We start from the raw sequence: 15,492 nt of genomic DNA on the forward strand, positions 1-15,492 counted from the left end.
TTTTTATTCAGAACCTCAATGTAAAATTTACGTCAAACAATAATAATTATTATTAGCAGCTTTATCGGTCGGGACAAACACAAATTCCTTGGCTAGTTCTTTTAGTTTATGTTTGATACGAGAAATAGGTTTATTGTGGTTATTGTCGAGCCTGCAACTTTTGTTGCAGAAAGCTCGACATAGGGATAGTGATCCGGCGGCGGCTACGGCGGCGGCGGCGGTGTTAGCTTACTTCTTAAAAGCTTTATATTTCAGAAGGTGGAAGACCTGGATGCTTCATACTTTGTATATAGATGCTTCATGTTACGAAGTTTATGTCAGTCACATGTCCAATGTCCTTGACCTCATTTTCATGGTTCAGTGACCACTTGAAAAAAAAGTTCAAATTTTTTGTAATGTTGAATTCTCTCTTATTATAAGTAATAGGATAACTATATTTGGTATGTGCGTACCTTGCAAGGTCCTCATGTCTGTCAGACAGTTTTCACTTGACCTCGACCTCATTTCATGGGTCAGTGATCAAGGTTAAGTTTTGGTGGTCAAGTCCATATCTCAGATACTATAAGCAATAGGGCTAGTATATTCGGTGTATGGAAGGACTGTAAGGTGTACATGTCCAACTGGCAGGTGTCATCTGACCTTGACCTCATTTTCATGGTTCAGTGGTTATAGTTAAATTTTTGTGTTTTTGTCTGTTTTCTCATACTATATGCAATAGGTCTACTATATTTGTTGTATGGAATGATGGTAAGGTGTACATGTCTAGCGGGCAGATGTCATGTGACCTTGACCTCATTTTCATGGTTCAGTGGTCAAAGTTAAGTTTTTGAGTTTTGGTCTTTTTATCTAATACTGTATGCCATAGGTCAACTATATTTGGTGTATGGAAATATTTTATGATCTTTATGTCAGTCGCGCTGGTTTTATTTGACGGTGACCTCATTTTCACGGTTCATTGCACAGTGTTAAGTTTTTGTGTTTGGTCTATTTTTCTTAAACTATAAGTAATGGGTCAACTATATATGTTGTATAGAAGCATTGTTAGCTGTACATGTCTGCCTGGCATGGTTCATCTGACCTTGACCTCATTTTCAAGGTTCATTGGTCTTTGTTTAGTTATCTTGGTTAATGTTAAGTTTATGAGACAGTTGTAATAAAACTAAGCTTTATACTTAGGACTATCAACATAATATCAATGATTAGTATAGAAGGCGAGACATTTCAGCGTGTGCACTCTTGTTGTTAATAGTAAAGTGTTCTTTAAAATGTTGAATACGTATACCAACTATGTTCATTACTAAATTAAAAAAAGAGTCCAAAGACTTTTGTCAGCTCTTTCCCGTTTTATCCATTTCAAACAGAAAGCACGGAGTGAGTCGTGAATGCGACACTAATTCCAATTAATAATTGACGGGTGACGATATTTAGGTCCTTTACTGAGGAATGATATTAACTCTCGGTCTTGAACGATGTTAAGATCTCCTGTTATAACATGGAAATTGGGTCCATAAATGTATTCGGAATTGCTACAATTACATGAAGTAGGTGCATTTTCACTGATATTAACATCTTTACACAATTGGCTATAATTAAACACAAATTTTCGGGTAGATTTCTTGTAAATATAACAAATAAGAGGGAGCTCAGTATTGTCAAAATATCCAGGAATTTGTTCTTTAACAGAATGGTCGTTAAATATACCAGCAATATTTACAAACTCAAAACCTTTATTGACATATTTTATTTTAATTAAATGTTGTTGTTTTTTTTATGATATTCAGGGCGATCAGTTTTGGGAAATAGTTTAGAATAACAATATGCCATAATAATTTGAACAATCTCATACTTAGGACTGCTATATTAAATTGTGTTGCAATCCTCCAAAATTTTATTTAACTTATTAACCGGTAATGAACAAAGCTTTGTTAACAGATAATGTCTGCTGTTGTTTTTTGAAATAGAAATTAAGTCCGAAATATTGGTATAATTGGTCCGAAGTTTTCTTTGATTGCGATTTTTTTCTACGACCGTGAGAACGGTTTTTTCGAACAGTTTTAGAAACTATATCCAAAATGTTAACGGAATCGGTTCTTGATATATTAACAATTCCCATGATATTATCATTAAGACCGAGAGGGTAGACTGTCTGTAATTTTTTAATTCAATTTAATTCAATTATTTTCGTGATCGTACAAACTTTGAATGAGATTCACCAGGCTGCTTATTTACTACTTCTAAAGGTTGAACTGCTAAATATTTAATAGGATGATTGTGCTTCTTAAGGTGTTATTTAGTGATACTTTTGAATTTATTGGGTCTTTTAAAACGATACAGATGTTCCTGAGTGCGTTTAGATAAATATCGCCCAGTTGCACCTACGTACTGAATACCACATCCCGGTTTGTTCCATGTGAGTAAATAAATAATACTGTTTGTTTTCCAAGTTATATCAGTTTCAAAACTTGAATTTGTAAATGCGACCATTAAACGTGGACCTTACAGTATTGTTGGTGGAAAGACGGGGACATGTAAGTCATCTTTTGGCATGACACTTATCGATAGAAGGGTTACGATTTTTTTTTTTTTTCAAATGTTAGCGATGGTGGTATTTTCAGATAACCAATTTTGAAGATTGAGACGTGTAGATACCCTTTGAACTAGTTAAGTATTTAATATTTTTCCATTCCTAAGCTTCAAATTTGTTTTTTGTTTGTTAATTATATTATAAAGGAGCAAAGACTGGCGTCCAGAATATGAACCAGCATACAATAAATTATGTTATGTGAAAATGATTAATCTGTTTGGCTAAAAATGTCAAACGCTATCCGTATTAATTACCCGAAAAAGATAGGGTATATCAGGCTAGCGACTAACGGCTGACTAAATGGTAGAATGGGGCTGTATATTGAAATACTTCTTTTAGTTAAATATTCCTAACGTAATGAACTAGAGAAGGTCTCGCTCGGACAAACACTCCATAATCTAATATACTATAAGAGCATAAACCTGAAGCACGGGGAGACATTTTACTGTCTCCACACGGCACAAAATACAAACTGTGTAAAAAATAAAATTGAGAATGGAAATGGAGAATGTGTCAAAGAGACAACAACCCGACCAAAGAAAAAACAACAGCCGAAGGCAACCAATGGCTCTTTCCATTAAAAATTGGATGTGAAATACCTGAACGTATAAGAAGTCTGCATGTTGAGCTATATTTACGAATGATGTGTTTATACCGATGATAAATTGTAGTAAATGTTTTGTGTCAATTTGAAATAGTTAACAAACATTTTATTTTTTTTGGCCAAAACTAGGCCTTAATGCCCCTACATGTTTATATATGCATTGCAAGCTGTTCTTGTAATTTGTCAAGATTGAATTTTATGTAAATTTATGCATTGCAAGCTGTTCTTGTAAATGTCAAGATTGATTTTTGTGTTCTGCATACACTTTTTGCTTGAAATTTATACATTGTAAGCTGTTTTTGTAATTTGTTAAGATTGATTTTATATTCTGCATACACTCTTTGCTTGAAATTGTAATCATCAATTAGATTCGGAAAGATCAGACCAATTACAAATAAAAATAAGAAGATAATAAGTAACAATGTGTAAAAACTAAACAATTTAACGTCAAAGGTAGGTCTTTTACACGGATCATTGGCTTTCACCGAACAGCAAGTTACGAAAGACCCCATATTGACTGGTGTAACTTACAAAAAAAAAAGAAACTAGAAACACTTATGAAGGACTTCAACAAATACTATCACTGAACATGCAACCTTACATAGGACAAATGGATATAAATACAGCAGGTTTTAACGTTTTAACATGCTAAAGTAGTGTAACATTACAGCATAAAAAGACACTTTAAAACATGTAAAATAGCAATTACAATTATAATATAACGACTTATACACATGGATGTGAATTTAGCGGCCAGTTCGTTATTCGATATTCAATATTCAACAGGCTGATAGCAGTCGGTTCGATATTGAAGTTTAGTTGAAAATCATTAAAAAAATAATACTTGATACCATTAAAAGCATGATTATTATAGTTGAAAGAAGTGAAAAGATACATACTTCAAGTTGTCTTAAACTCTCGTTTTCCTCGAATATAAACCCTTAACAATGCACATATTTGTCTTGATGATATATAGATTTTTCTCAATAAAACGACATCAAAACTGTTATTTCAATATGTAATATTTCTTAAAACAAATACAAAAACTGATTATTCTAGAAACATTTAGAAATATGAATATAAATATGCATGGAAAGTAAAAAACAGAAGAAATATATAATAGTGAAACCTACATGGAGCGCTTAAATGACGATGAGCCCCCCTCCCCGTTCTTTAAATGTCTATTAAATTCAACGAATTTATAGACTCTGTATATATAAAAATTGTATCAAAAGGATTTCCCATAGTAATATCATTTTCGAAACGCAGAAAGAGAGTGTAAAAAACTAAATTTCAACCATTTTACCAGTTGTCTAGCAAATACAATTATTTCTATGTTTATGATATAATACCAAGAATGTATGGTTACATTCGATCTTTTGGATGATAACACATACTGTTTTAACGACTTGTGACATATATTTAAGGTCTTTCCTTTTTCAAAAGGGAAAGACCTTACTGTATTTCTTCTGTTTATTATTAGGTCTTTCCACTTTTCTGTGGAAAGACCTATTGTTTTTCTTCTGATTATTTTTTTTTTTCTTCCGCCTAATTTTGTTCTTGCGATAAACATTTGTTTCGCAATATGTCGCTTAGATATTTGGTATATGATATCGAACAGTTTATGCGCTTTTGAAATTTACCCTGCGTAAACGAATACTTTTCTTTGTAGGAGTTATCTCCCCAAACACTGTTTTCCTTGTTAGCGCATCTCCTTCGCAACCGTAAAAGATTATGACAAATTTATTTTACAAAATTGCTCGTTCTATCCTTCGCATGATTTGTCCTATTTTGACCGAAGCGATATGACCGCTCCATATGAGAGTTATTTCCCCTTATGCATCTGATATAAGTGATATGAATTTCTATCTTATAAATCATAAGTGATAGAGACCTAGGATCTTTTGATTTGAGGTCCTTGGTCCCAAAAAATGAAAATTAGGTCAAGGTCAAAGGTCAAGGTCATATTCTAATATTTGAATTTGGCTTATTTTCACTTATATCCAAAGACTGTATAAGATATCAACAAATTATTTTTACTAAATTGTTAGTTGCGACATGTCGTAAGATGTAAATTTTGATTGCAAGCGTACGTTGAATGTAAAAGGGAGTTTTCTCCCCTCTTGTATTTAAAAATACGCGTTTGGTGATATAACTAATTAACTAAATATAATAAAGACCTATGGTCTTTTGATTTGAGGTCCTTGGTTTATGACCTTGAAATTGATCTCAAGGTCATAGCTTAATTTGACGTTCTAGATTTTGACCTTTGCTTTTATTCTATATGTATACATGATAAAGATATACAACTTTTAGAAAAAGGTATCAAACCATTTAACCTTGTAAAAAACAACCGGAAGTGACCTTTTGTAAACCGGAAATAGCTATTTTTTTTGTACTTTATTAATATAAAAGTATATAGAACCAGATATTTTTGGAATCAGTGTCAAGTAAATATTCAAATATAATCGGAAGTAACATTTTTTCAAACCGGAAGTAACAAATTATCTCCCTTATTTAAAAAAAATGTATGGAAACAATATATTTTTGGAATCAGCTTACTAGGAGCTATCATTTGACGATTGAAATGACATTTTAAACTTAGTTTCACAACTTTTCATATCAAAATACATTGTTTTGATGGAAAGACCTTCAATTGTTCTCTGAACAATTGGTTTTTAATTATTATTATTATTCTTTTTCCGCCAAACTTTGACGAAGTTAGCAGCCTTAACCGTAAGACGTGTGCCTTTCATGTTCACACTTTGTATCGGTGTCATGAATACCTATCCAGAACTCACCCTGTTAGTCGAAATATTTTGTCGGTTCGGAGTAATCCCTCCGAAACCCAAAAACCTTGTTATCGTTCCAACACCGTAACCGTAATAGGTAGAAAAAAAACAAAGGGTGAAATTTGTTCAAGACCAGACCCCGGTTCTTCGTTACATTTGGATCGAAAAGATTCAACGACTCATTGGTAGGATTATGCCCCTATGAAAATTAACCGGTGTCGGTTGGCCACCAAAACTCAGAAACCGTAAGTCGTAGACACCTAGGATCTTCACCATTCATCATCAATTCATGTGACTTTGAAAAATACCTCAAGGTCAAATGTGTATGTTGACCTTGACCTTTGACCTAACACCTTGTTATGGGATAATCTCAGAAACCATTATACTTACAGAAGTTTTGAATAGTGGAAAATGTTTGGGTTATTTAGGCGCAACTTTGTTACATTATGACCAAAGAGGTTTGACCTTTCTGTAAGGGGCATAACCCCTGATTTAGGTTTCTGAAAAGACAAAATCAGCTTTTACTATATAACCAAAGGTCCTAGACCCATGGGGTCTTCAGCAATGACATTGGGGACTAATGACCTTGACAAAGGTCAAAAGGTCATAGGTCAAGGTCATGTCCTATATAGCGAATTATGTGTTTTTGACCTAATTTAAAGGATTTTCAGTGTGTTTTAAAGCTTTTCAGTACATTCTACGTCTATTGGAACATGTATTTTACATTACAAAAGGAAATACCTCTCAATTGTTCAAGAACAATTGACATTTTAATTTCTTTTATTTTCGTATTAAACATATTTTAGTTTTTTACACTCTCATTCTGCGTTTCCGTCCCTTGTCTCATTTTTTACTCCCGCTCCCCTTTCTAGTCCTTTTTTTTAAACCATACATTCTTGGTATTATATCATAAACATAGAAATAATTGTATTTGCTAGACAACTGGTAAAAATGGTTGAAATTTAGTTTTTTACAATCTCATTCTGCGTTTCCGCCCCTTGTCTCATTTTTTACTCCCGCTCCCCTTTCTAGTCCTTTTTTTAAACCATACATTCTTGGTATTATATCATAAACATAGAAATAATTGTATTTGCTAGACAACTGGTAAAAATGGTTGAAATTTAGTTTTTTACACTCTCATTCTGCGTTTCCGCCCCTTGTCTCATTTTTGACTCCCGCTCCCCTTTCTAGTCCTTTTTTTAAACCATACATTCTTGGTATTATATCATAAACATAGAAATAATTGTATTTGCTAGACAACTGGTAAAAATGGTTGAAATTTAGTTTTTTACACTCTCATTCTGCGTTCCGCCCCTTGTCTCATTTTTGACTCCCGCTCCCCTTTCTAGTCCTTTTTTTAAACCATACATTCTTGGTATTATATCATAAACATAGAAATAATTGTATTTGCTAGACAACTGGTAAAAATGGTTGAAATTTAGTTCTAAGTAGAATATCGAAACAGTATATTAGTGTTTACCAGTATCATACGTTTGCAAATAATTAACCAAAATACATTTGAAAACTTTTTAAATTATCTGACCAAACGCTATGTTTTACGTAAATGTTACTGAACACAAATATCTAATATTTAATAAGAAATAGTTTAATATATTGTACATACCGTAGTAATATGTTACAATAAATAGTTCGTTTATCATAGAGACACTCATTGAAAACATGACAGTAAACATATCCTATTTTTTTATTATTATTACTTGTCTGTTTATTTTCCTTTGATATTTAGCAATTACTGTCAATCATGTCAGCACTGAGGTTGTGAATTCGAATCCCGAACGTAGCAAGTGTGCTCGACTTCAATTTTAAATGATTGTCAGTTTTCCTGCGGATGTTTTTAAGTTCTATTCGTGCACCCTGACATCTACCAACAATAATAATTGACCGTCACGAAATAGTTAAATAAATCTACAAAGAGGAGATAAAAACCAAATAATCAATAAATATTTGCAAATATATGTAGTCGGCAGAAACTTACACGGAATATTTTATAGAGAGTTGTCTCATTGACAATCATACCATATTTCCATTTTTTGTATGGTGACTGAAATTGTATGATATGATGTTTCCATTTTTATAATTTTGTTTATTTCCTTTGTTGTTAAGTAACGTTTTAAACTGCCGCAAAATTTTTACTGCTTAGTTATGTTTTAAAAACATATGTAGCATTGTTAACGAAAGAAATAATAGTGTTCCACTTGAATAAAGATTGAAAGCCTCAAATCGTTTTTAACTCAACAACGTATAAGGTTAAATATGACTTACATGTAACAATGTGATTGGTCGTGCTGAATACGTTTTTTAACTATTTTTTAATCAATACGTCATGTACCAAATGATATGAATTAATGTGCATGTATGCACTGCTGTCAGTTGGTAATAAGTACAAAACATAAACGTTTTAAATTGAATCAGTAGAAGCTTAAACTATGCATTCATTATTTTTTATCACAGCAGTTCTATTGGGAATGTTATTTGTTCCAGCAATAGAAAGTAAGTTTTTGATCTGTTTCTATACATTCAAATAAAATTCACAGAAAAAAAGCAATTTGAAATTCAACTTATTTTAGTTCCTTTATTTGTTTTATTATATCAATTTAAAAGGCTTTTAAATGTTTGTTATTTGAAACAGAGAAGCGGGTATGTTGCTCTACTTAATGTACATGAATTTAACATACAGAGTTTTTTCTATACTTTCCAATGTCCACATATACATGATATACTATCCTACATTACCATTGAAGCAATGTGTTCCTTACATCTACGTATTAATATTAGGTTTGTTAATGGAAACACAATATTTAATTTACCATCAGTAAAATCATCAGACATAGCAAACTAATATTTCTTTTGTGAGAATAGATAGTGATTTTATTATTTCTAATCGAAACCAGTCTGAGCAACATTATATTCCTAAACAAATATGATATATCTCTTCTCTAATTCAGATCAAAAAGTTTATAGTCTCGCATATAGATAATAAAAAAATGATATTGTAGAAATGCACACCAATTTGAGGTCATGCTTACAGGCAGATATTTTGTGTGTAGCTGAGTGCTAACAAACATGTTAAATCCCACCCCATTTTTCATGTGACTCTCTCAAGTCAGGAGCATGTAGTTAAGTGGTTGTCATATTTGTTTGTCGTATATTGTTTTCTTATTAATCATCCTAGTATATTTTTATGCCCCACCTACGATAGTAGAGGGGCATCATGTTTTCTTGTCTGTGCGTCCGTTCGTCTGTGAATAAAAGAATTCACTTTATTTATAACTAATATAGGACAATGCAGTTTATTAAAAAATACTCCATTCCAGGACCTTTTGTTTTCCATATAATAAATATTACCAATAATTGATAGGTTCCAGGTCGACGGGTTCAAACAGACAGATTTGAAAGCAGAGAAAACTGTGTATCTTATACATTATGTAACTTTTATAAAGTGTTTGCCCAATAAGTATTGCATTCGGCCCAATATATCTAAATAGGTGAAACAGAAGTTCAGTCGTAATGCATTATTGATAATTCTAACGAAAACAATATTTGTATTAGAGAGAATGATATTTTAATTCTTATACTTGAAGGTCGTAAAGGAAGAAAAGCGACAGAAGTAACCCCTGTATGTGCCGCAGCCAGGGCAGTTGCTCAAAGTATGAATATTAAAATGATATTTGAATTGTAATACTTGCTGTGATCACATTTTATAGTTGTTACAATTACAATGCTAAAATGTTTGCCCTATTAGAATTATGTTTAAAATGTTATATTTCTAGTTGAAACACTATAACATTGTAAAAAAAATAGTTCAATCTTTATAATTGCAATGCTTGAATTTTTGCCCTAGTATGATTATGTTTGAAATGATATATTTCTATCGGTAACATTGTACAATGTCTATAGATTTATTGAAAACTTGATAGATAATCTCAGAATGATATTTGAAAAATTCTATTATAAGGTGTTTGTGGACAGGGAACATCAGGTGGATCCAGAGCTCAAGGTATGTTTATTTCAAGTATATGTGTATTGTAACAATGAGAATGGTAATGCAGATTATGTACAAAACAACTACAACCCGACTGAAGACCATAATACCGCCGAAAACACCAACGGGACTTTATTACAGCATTAAAATACCGCACCCGGAAGCGTGCTTCAGCTAGCCCTTGAACAAAAATTACCAAAATGCTAACAGCACCGAATCTTGATATGTTTTCGATTCCCATGGTAGTATCATTATCGTAGTATTGTTTGTTTTCCCATTTAAAAAGTATTGGAATGTTTGTAGATTCTGAAAATGATAAATGCTGGTTTTTTAGCCATTGTGATATTAGAATTATGTTTGAAACATTACATTTTTTATTGTACATTTTGAAATTGTTAGAATAATAGTTCAATCTTTATATAATCTTTATAGTTTGACATTATAAGAATGATATTTGAAGTATTCCTTTTGAAGGTGGTGGTGGAAAGAGAACTTCAGCAGCAACCAGGGCCGCAGCCGCAGCCGCCTCATGTATGTTTACTAGTATTTAAATAATATTTTATTCGTACTAATAACATTTTAAAATTGTTAAAATGAAAGTTCAATCTGTATATGTCAAGTGCTAATATGTTTGTCCTATTAAAATTGTGTTTTGAATTTCATGCTACTGTCGAGGTTTGGCTGGGTATAAAGCAAGGTGTAATCCACCATTTTCTAAACCTTGTTTAATCATCAATTTTCTAAACCAGATTTAATTCGGATAAGTCGAGAATAAGACCGTAGTAACCACATCGTTTGATGTGTTTGAGATTTGAATTTGACGTTTGTATAGAGACTTTCAGCTTCAATTTCCGTCGGAGCTCGGTATTTTTTTTCTTTTACTCCGTAATTAAAGCATTATGTTTTTAATGGTAACATGTTGAATTGTAGGAGTAAAAGTTTAATCTTTATACAATCTTAATAGTTTAATGAAATGATACTTATTTTTTTCTATTTCAAGCGAGTGGTGGAAGGCGTTAAATTGATATACAGATAAAGACACTCAAACTATTAAATCAGGTTGTATTCCTATTACATGTATTACTTAATGTGTTGGCAAAATTAATATAATAGAGACAAAGTAGTCTTTCAAAAATGAAAAATCCCCCCCAAAAAGAAAAGACAATAACTTAATCGTAAAACAAAAATGAGCGAAAATTTAATCATGTGTTTCTGTCTTTTAAACAAATAGTGGAACCTTCGAATGAAAATAGTTCAGTTCTTAACTAGTAACACATCATATGTTCTGATGTTTCACTTATGGATTAAATGTATGAAAACTATAGAATCCCCCAAGATATACATTAGTAACTCATATCTTATTTCGTTCATTGCAGGTTTGACTAATCACTAAGACGACAATAAACAGACAAAAAGATCAAACCGTTTTAATAAACCTCTAACAAAAGTTAATAGTTGTAAAGCATTGTCCCACTCCATTTGAATATCTGCCAAATGAACAGGTGAATGACGGGGAAGATTGTAAGAGTCAAGGACGGGCGGTGTTTTATCCTTGAATGGAAAAGTTTGAATAGGATGAGGGAAGAGAGATTAATTGGTAAAGTGGGTGAAGTTTGGGTTGTGTGAGATACGGAAGGAGTAGAAGATCCGAAAACATAGTCATTCATGCATATTTTGAAGTGTGGCTGTTCCGAAATCATCAATATGATTTTATTGTGTGTCGTTTCTTTTTTGTATTATCGTTTATAATGACTGTGTACATATATCAATGACATGCCGTTGGTTTGGTCGTTTGAGTTTGTTAGCATTTTTCATACCGGATCTTTTTATTGCTTTCAATTTGGTATGAGTGTTTCTCATTGTTAAATGTCGTTGGTCTAATGTTTATTTTCTATCATCTGCCTCGTTTAGTCTCTAGTGGATATTATTAACATTGGTTATTATCCCATATTTCCTGATTTTGATAGCATTAATATAAAACTGGCTATTTTTCTGGACCATGCCAATGATATTCAATGAAACTATAGCTTTGATATTCACTAACTCTTTGCACATGCATCGATCAATGTTCAACTAGATACCAATTTTACATACAGAACATATTATGATACAAAAGTTGGCATGTAGTTGTGAGTATTGTTTTCTCAGATGTTAGTTCTGTTCAATGACTAAAGGTCACCATAAATTGTGTATTTGATATTGCTATTTCATATAATTGCATATTCATGTATTTTGCTGCCTGTATATTGTATAAAAGTAATGGTGTGATCCCGAGTAAATGATTACACTTACCCAAGACGTTGATTGGTCTCCAGTCTCTGGTTGTTGCAATATTGTCTCTTTGGATTTCTGTATAGTCGTTTGCTAATTTGGTTACCGGAAAGAGAGAGAGAGGGCATCATGAGATCGTGCAACTTCCGGCAGGGCCTGACTTAATACCAACGAATACTACACTCCCCCCAGCTTTATATTTATTGTTGTACTTTTAGAATCTTTTTTATGATTTTCGGTCCAAAATTGATGTACTAATAAGGGTGAATTTTCAGGATGGGCCCCCTCAGATGAGAGGGGCCCAGATTAGACAAAGGTACTTCTTCTATTTGTTTGGGGCTACAAAATTAAGTAAACCCTTTCTCGCAACGATCCCAGTCACTTCAACCCCTTCGTGATGCCCCCTTGATTAGGTGGGGCTAGTGTGTTATTTTGAAAAGAAAATATTATGAAAACAAACTTAAAAATAACCTTCCTCTCTGGACAGATTTTAAAAATTATATACACATATTTACAACTGTTCTCAATACCTACACCCTATACACTGGGTTTCATTGAGGCGCATTTTGATGAACCGTTGCCGGTCCATCCTTCCGTTCATCCTCCACTGCCTCCACCCCGGTCCAAATGGAAGTGGGAATGAAATGCAGGTGGTGTGGGCCTCCAACTGCACCTATGGTTTCCACCGAAATTTTCTTTCCCGGAGGGGAGTCGGAGAGAGACCTCAGAGGATCTGTTCCCCCTCTGCCTGTCCTAGCTGGCCTGCTGGAGACCCTGTGACCGCCCTGGGTCCCTGCAACCTAAACATTCCCCTGAAGGCCTCTGACCTATCCCGCAGCTCTCCCATTATGGCTGTCTGGACCCTCCAATCAATGAGAGCTCCAGGAGAGTTGACCGGTGCTGTAGAGAAGTAAGGGGGAACTTCCAGACACACTTCTTCCTGTCCAGGTCGGGTGATTGCCAGTCTGTTAATGTGGGTCACCGAATCTTCTAAATCCCCACCCACTAACATCCATGCCTGAGCTTGTAATGCTGCTACCCTGATTGGTGCAAGGGAAGCCCTTGCTGATCCTGTTGGTTCCCCAAATACTTCAGCCACATGCTACACCATTACATGTGGCCGAATATCCAACGCTCTTATGGGGCAACCCTGGATGGGGCACCTCTGCAGGGTAGGAAGGTCGCTCTCCCTTGGTGTATCGAATTGGGGTGCCCTCTGGCCGGACACCCCAGTCTCCCTCATCACGTAATCCTGCTGGAGTCTCCTTTGGCTTGTAGCTCCTTGGGGTGTCCTCTGGCCTGACACCCCAGTCTCTCTCAGCCTGCAGTCCCGTTGGGGTGTCTCTTGACTCGACACCCCAGTCCCCCTTGCCTGACAGCCTCCCTGGGGTTTCCTATGGCCCGACACGCCATTCTCTCTTTGTGAGTTATTGTTCTGGGGTGTCCTATGTCTTGACACCCCTGTCCCAGTGGATGTGTAGTCACGTTGGGGTGTCCTTTTCCACAACACCCCAGTCTCCCTCCTTCTTCCTCCCTGGAATGAATTCTGCGCGGACACCCCTGCTCTACCCCTTGCTCCGGACTGGGGTGTCCGCCTCTGTTGGGCATCTCTAAGTGTCCTCTGAAGCCTGGCTGTTTCTTCAGCTTTACGTTCTTCCTGTCTATTTCTTCTCCTCTTTCTTTCCTGTGTCGTCTCCTTCCTACCTTGAAAACTCCTACCCAGTGGAGGCGCGCTGTGAGCATCCCGGTCGACTGGAATGCCCAGAGGGGTGTCCCTAGCCATCGGAACAGCGGCCCCTGGAGTGCTCCTGGAAACGGAACATCGGCTCCTTCCTCCACTGGGGTCCCTAACTGTTCCCTCCCTACTACCTGACCGAGACCTGGAATCATGGATCCCATCGCAGGTGCTCCTAACTACCCCAGAACCCCACTTTAAACTGTTATCCCCAGCCTTTGGGGAGAAGTCCCCGTGGTCCCTTGAGATGGCTTTTCCTGGGACCTCAGCTTCCCCCTCCTGGCCCTTTGTATCTCTCTGGCTTGGGACATCCCCTTCAACTGAGGGGACCCTATCTTGGTGTCGTCCCCTGGGGCTTACCTCTCCCTGCTCTTTCTCCTCCCCGGCAGCCCGACTCCTCTTCGGGCTGCCTCCAGTACTACCGTCGTCACTGGACATCTATCTTCCCTGCAAAAACAAAAAATACAACATTTTGAGAGCCCAACTTATTTACATCTGGCCGCGTCATTCAATATAGCAGCTATCTAACTAGATACTCAGGTAGGAAAATAGTTGCCTTCATATGTACAATATCTGAAACTATTTACAATGACTTAGAAACTCCTTATGTACAACAGCATCATTATAGCACTCTATTCTGAACCCTTCCTACGGACTGGCTCCGCAGTCCAGAAGGGTTTAGACTAACTTGCGGTGGATCTGGTTTATTTTTATTTATCTTACAGCCAGAGCATATGTAGTCCTGGTTCTCCCACTCTTCCGCCTCCTGTGGAGAGATTCCCACGCTCCTGCCATGGTACCACTTACTGCACTTATCCTGTATAAAGTCCTCGGCAAGTGCAGTACAGTGCCCCAGTACCCAGTAGGTGAGGGCTTTCTTCATTTTAACCTTATACAGGTAGGTGAGATTCTTTCTAGGATGACCCCTGGTCCCCTCCACATAGGGTTTAGCTTCTTGTACTTTCTTGGCAGTGAAGCAGTGTCCAGCTTAGAGATAACGTCCTCTACCTTGTACTGATGGGCAACTACCCTAAGATCGTAGGCTTGCTTAGCTCTAGGCTGGAAGGTTTTGAGGTTTGCCCACGCAATTTCATAGCCAGACCTTAGAGCCTCTTCGCAGTCACCCACATACCCTGCTAGGTCTGGAGGTTGCCCCGTTTTTGGCGGCCTGAACATTTACTCAGCAGGGAGGTTTACCATTCTGCCCAACATGAGGCAATTGGGGGTAAACCCGGTGGATCGATTCACTGATGCCCTAATTTCCCCTGCTAATTGGGGTATGTTTAAGTCCCAAGTCTTCTAATTGCTACCCACAAAACACATGATGGAGACCAGGAGGGTACGATTTAATTTCTCCACCTGGCCATTATCAGAAGGACGATATGGGGTGGTCCGAGGCTTGTGGATGTGGAGCAGTTCACAAACTGATTGGAAGAGTAAACTCTCGAAGTTACGGCCCTGGTCTGTAAATATTTCATATGGATACCCAAATCTACAGAAAAA

The 15,492-nt window shown here is 35.8% G+C and overlaps 1 long non-coding RNA gene across 1 annotated transcript; it reads left to right on the plus strand.

Moving 5' to 3' along the window:
• The first annotated feature begins 8,333 nt into the window (after nucleotides 1–8,333).
• LOC139494873 (uncharacterized) lies at nucleotides 8,334–11,435 on the plus strand. The gene is made up of 6 exons (XR_011657187.1): nucleotides 8,334–8,491; nucleotides 9,583–9,648; nucleotides 9,957–9,998; nucleotides 10,458–10,514; nucleotides 10,984–11,042; nucleotides 11,360–11,435. It is a non-coding gene; the product is annotated as an uncharacterized lncRNA (long non-coding RNA).
• The last annotated feature ends 4,057 nt before the right edge of the window (nucleotides 11,436–15,492 follow it).

The sequence above is a fragment of the Mytilus edulis genome, chromosome 11 (genome assembly GCF_963676685.1).
Source record: "Mytilus edulis chromosome 11, xbMytEdul2.2, whole genome shotgun sequence".
Lineage (NCBI taxonomy): Eukaryota > Metazoa > Mollusca > Bivalvia > Mytilida > Mytilidae > Mytilus > Mytilus edulis.